Source organism: Rousettus aegyptiacus, unplaced genomic scaffold (assembly GCF_014176215.1).
Source record: "Rousettus aegyptiacus isolate mRouAeg1 unplaced genomic scaffold, mRouAeg1.p scaffold_m13_p_3, whole genome shotgun sequence".
In the NCBI taxonomy this organism is placed as follows: domain Eukaryota; kingdom Metazoa; phylum Chordata; class Mammalia; order Chiroptera; family Pteropodidae; genus Rousettus; species Rousettus aegyptiacus.
The window spans coordinates 97165574-97170449 of record NW_023416306.1 but is presented as its reverse complement, the minus strand read 5'-3'; the positions used below and the strand labels follow the sequence as shown (position 1 = coordinate 97170449).

At 36.2% G+C, this 4876-nt stretch overlaps 1 pseudogene; it reads right to left on the bottom strand.

The window, feature by feature from the left end:
* Positions 1-885: 885 nt before the first annotated feature.
* On the bottom strand, positions 886-3606 carry LOC107512792 (annotated as a pseudogene).
* Between the last annotated feature and the right edge of the window lie 1270 nt (positions 3607-4876).

The following is a 4876-nucleotide window of genomic DNA, read 5'->3' as shown; positions in this document are numbered from 1 at the left end:
ACAGAAGCAGTTGTCTGTATTAGGATGAATGTTCAAATGTCCTCTGGCTTGCTTTTTCCTTAACATGTTTTTTTAAAAAAAAAAAAAAAAAAAAAAACAACAGTCTTCTATTGGTTCTCAAATGTTAGCATGCATTAGCATCACCTGGAGAGCTTGTTCAATTGCTGAAATATACAATGTATTACAGAACTATACACTTTATATAATAAGATTATTAATGAGTCACCCCAATAAATTTTACTTTTGTAGTTATTTAACTTTATTACATTTTAAAATCTGAGAACTGTAAAACAGTATTATTACAAACACCTGAGGACTGTTCAACAGGGCACAGCATTGTCACATAAACAATTTGAAAGCAGATTAAGTTTAAATTAGAATTTTATCTTATCACACAACAGTAATAACATAGATGAAATCACACTTTAAATAGTCGTATCCTTGTATGAAGTAACATTTGATTTTTTTGAAAAAGAAAATGTACATTCTTGCCTTTGGCATGTATTTTATTGGCATTTACAACAAATGGCTAATAGTTTTAGCATGTATTCTCATAGCTTATAAACATCACTCCAAAGTTATACAAAGCAATAACAATAAACATATACTACCATTTCCTCTTAAAATTTCTAACTTTAAACATAAAGCCCAAAATGGTAAATCAGAATTAAAGCATCCTCCAAAATTTAGCAGAATGGCTCAGAACTAAGCAAATTAACTGGAAACATTGCATAGGACAGAGAATGTCCCTATATAAAAACTGGTCTATTGATTGTTTCTTAGCTCCTGAAGACTAAGCTGAGAGGTACAAGTAATAACAAACAATGCACATATTTTTTAGAAAATAAAAATATCTATAAATAGTTTATCATTATTTCTGTGAGAGTGTGAAATACCATATTAAATTCAAAAGAAACATTTACTTTCTCGTATATGTACAGGTATAGAATAATATATAATATGGTATAGTATCCATATGAGGAAAAAATGCAGCTAACAAAATATACAGATTTGAAAAATTTTGGCACAAGTATCCTCATATATAGAGATGTGAGAAACGAATGCCTAGTTAAAATGTCTAAACTTAGCAAAAATATGTAGTTTTAAAATAATAGGTATTTTATTGAAAAAAAAATCAGACTTTATCCAAGACACACTTGTAGAATATCTCCTGCATAAAACAACTATTCTATAACTGTTTGATATTTATCAAAAACTGATAATAACACTATGAAAGTTTATAAGCTTGCTTTTTTTTTTCTTTAAATAGGAACAAATACAGCATACAGAGAATTAACAATATGAAAATAATTTATACAGCTATTCCTTTTCTGGAAACTGGTAGAACACAAACAGAAGATTGCAGTAACAGACAAAATAATAAAAAGACATAAAGAACTGCCAATTTGAATATGCTAATATACATCAAATAGTATTTAAAGAAGTAGACCAGACTGTACTATAGTTCTGCTATTCTGGATATAACAGACATTTTAGGAACCGTCTAGAAAACTAAAACTGCTAAGAGAATAAAAATACTTTTAATAAGTTATCAGGACAAATGAGAATTACATCTACGCTAAACTTACACATTTTTTAATTTGCATTTTCCTTCTTTAAGCTTTTCAAAGTAGTAAGGTAACTTTAAAGCTGGCCCAGCTTTAGTCCCATGTACTTCATTGTAACATCACTTTTGAGTAGCAGCAGACTCTTCCCATCATTTTCATGTTGCCTCAAGAGGCGGGTGAGGGGACCTGATCTCTAAAGATCTTTATGTTTCATAAACTGTATCACTTGATCCTCAGACCAAATTGAAGGGTCCTTAGAGAAGCCTCGTTTTAGAACATGGGGGTCAGGTACAGCTATATAATTTGGCATTTTGATTTTAACTTCATGATGTCTGCTCTAGGTAGCTGATGTGGTCCCCACTAGTGCTGAACTTGAGGTACCTGGCACACTTATAGGATTTTTACTATCAGAATTCAAAGAATTTGCTAGATTTAGTGGTGCATTCTTGGAATCTTCAGGAAGCTTCTCCTCTTCGGGCATGCCATCTCCCTCAAAAGACAATAATTCTTCTGTCAAGGCATGCACCTTTGTTTTGAGGAGCTCAGGAGAGAGAACAGCAACATGAGGTAGAGGTTGCTGAGAAGGTAACTTGGTGCTTTGTTTTTCTGTGATGTCCTCTTTTACTGACTCATTTTGATCATGCTCTGCATTCCTATGAGTATCAGCTCTGCGAGCCCCAAAAGGCTGGCTACTCAAATGTTATCACGCTGCAGGCTGTGGCATAAGATCTCAAGAAAGGAAGAGCAAATGATGCACAGTCACTGAAGGAAGATGATGGAAAGAGATTCTCCATCAAAGGAGGCAGTTATCACTTCTCTTCTATGATCATGTGGCTTAAGAAATCCAAAAACAGTCTTACTTTCAATGGCAAATCCACACAGGCCAGCATGGTCCACTGCAGCCCGGGCCAAGGTGATCAGGCAGCTGCTGGATTTTCTTCCAATCCAGGTAAGAGCCAAGGTTTCCATGTTTGTTGACATAAACACAGACTGTAGACATCACCATTTGAGAAGTGCAACTCCACAGTCTCTGATTAGCGTCATTATAGAAGCCGAAGAAGTGGAACACATAACAGGAAATCGTTTTTCCTTTCTTCCTGCAGCTGGGCCTTTTTTCCTTGGTGCGGGATTTTTAACAGAACTTTCTTTTTTGGGTAATAAAGTAGGTCCAGGTGGTTTAATCTGACCCAATTTTTTGTCCTGCTTTGTTAGTAATACGACAGCAGTTTTCTGTGAAGACTGCATTGACTACTGGGTTGCTTTGGAAGAGAAAGACTGTTTTTGCTATGTTCTTTGTAATAGGAACTTTGGAAATATTCCTGAGAAACAAGTTGTTGCATTTACCACGAAGGTGATTTAGGTTCTACTCAATAGCCTTCTCCTTTACCAGGAATCATCTCACCTTAATAAATTTAATTTTAAAAAAAGATCGCTGAGTCCCACCACCACCCCCACCCCCAAGTTTCTGATTTAGTTGACCTAGAGTGTGACCTGAAGGTTTGCATTTCTAACAAGTTTCGGGGGGGGGGGGGGCGGGGTACTGATTCTGTTGGCATGGGGACTACTGCTGTGCAATACTGTGACATAGGTGTGGACCTGAGAGATGGCAAAAAGAACACGCTTGACTGTTTCTTTTTAGAATTCCTTGGAGAGAAGCAGCTGGAGCCCTCGTTTGGCATTGGCCGTTCAACAGAATGCCTTTTTTTGTAAATACCCCATCTTAAACCTTAGGAAAGTTACTAAATTTATAAAATGTTTACTTTGAGTCAAGGGTGTGTGTGTGTGTGTGTGTGTGTGTGTGTGTGTGTGTGTGTGAGAAACAGCATAGAGTCAAACCAGCAAGACAAATCAAGAAGCAGAAACAAAAACAGGGACAGTAATGCCAGGAATTTACTAAGCATGGGAAAGAAAGACTTTCAACTGCCCAAAGCAGGATCTAGGATAAATTTACTAGACTCTGCAAGGTCAGGGATGTTCCAAGTGGATGTTCCAATTTCCTGATGCTTTACCTTAATTTGGATCTATCTTCTCTGGGCATTGGCGCACAACCTTTTTACTTCCAACATTAACTCTGAATTTGTTCTGATTCTAAACATGATAATTAAGAACTCTTAATCTGTACAGAAATTTAAGTGCAAAGTTTGCTTCAAATTTAAAAGAATTAAAACTCTCCTGTATTTTAAACACGATTCCTAGCTTGTATGTTAGATTTTCTGTAGAGAGTTTTATAAGGCAGCGTACAACTCTGCAATCCCTCCATAATTATAAACTGTGTCCTCTTTAAAGATGTGGAGCTATTACGTCTATTTCTTGACCCACTACTTGTTAGACAGAATGTCAAGGACTATTTCTGTACCATAGAACCAAAGAATGGCTTCATTAAATTTCAATCCATTTTGAAATGGTCCTTCTAATTTCATGGGTTTCAGATGAACTTTCAAGCTAGCACAAGTGGAAGACTCCTCTTACAATGAATGAGCATTAGCATATCACATTTCCAAAGTAGGGGATAATTTACTCCTTCAGATAAGGTTTACAAGAGTCATTACAGTTTTCCATTTAGCTAAACTGTAAAGTTTTTCCAATAGCCAAGTCTCCAAAATGGCCCCAGTGATCCTCGCTTCTTGATATTCACATATTTGTGTAGTACCTTCCCACTCTAAATCATGGCTGTGCTATATGTCCAACAGAATAAGGCAGACGTAACAGTGTATCACTGCCAAGGCTGTCATAAAAGATATTGCAGTGTACACTTTGGTCTTAGTCTTGGATCACTCATTCTAGGGGAAGTCAGTAGTGAGGATACTCAAGCAATCCTTTCGGTGATCCATGCAGCAAGGAACTAAAGCCTCCTGCCAACAGCTAACACCAACTTGCCTGCCATATGAGTAAGCCACCTTAGAAGCAGGTACTCCAGCCCTTCAAATGACTGTGGCCTCTGCCAACATCTTAACTACAACCTCTTGAGAGACCTCACAGCAGGACTTAGCCCAGCTAAGTTCTATCCCTAAATTCCTGACCCATAGAAACCACAAGATAAAACATTTAGTCTCCTGGGTTTGGGGGTAATTTCTTATGCAGCAAAATATGCAAAGGGAAAATATCGATTCAAGGGCAAGATAAGAATAACAAACATTTATTTGTATTGTTTTAGATTTCACATTGCATCTAACCTTAGAGAAACTAATACTTGCCAAGTTTTAATGTGGTACCAAAGAAAAATATCAGTGATTATCTGTAAAGCTATTAATACACTTTTTCACAACTAGATAGCTATGTGAGGTAAAATTTTCTTCATATAGTTCAAC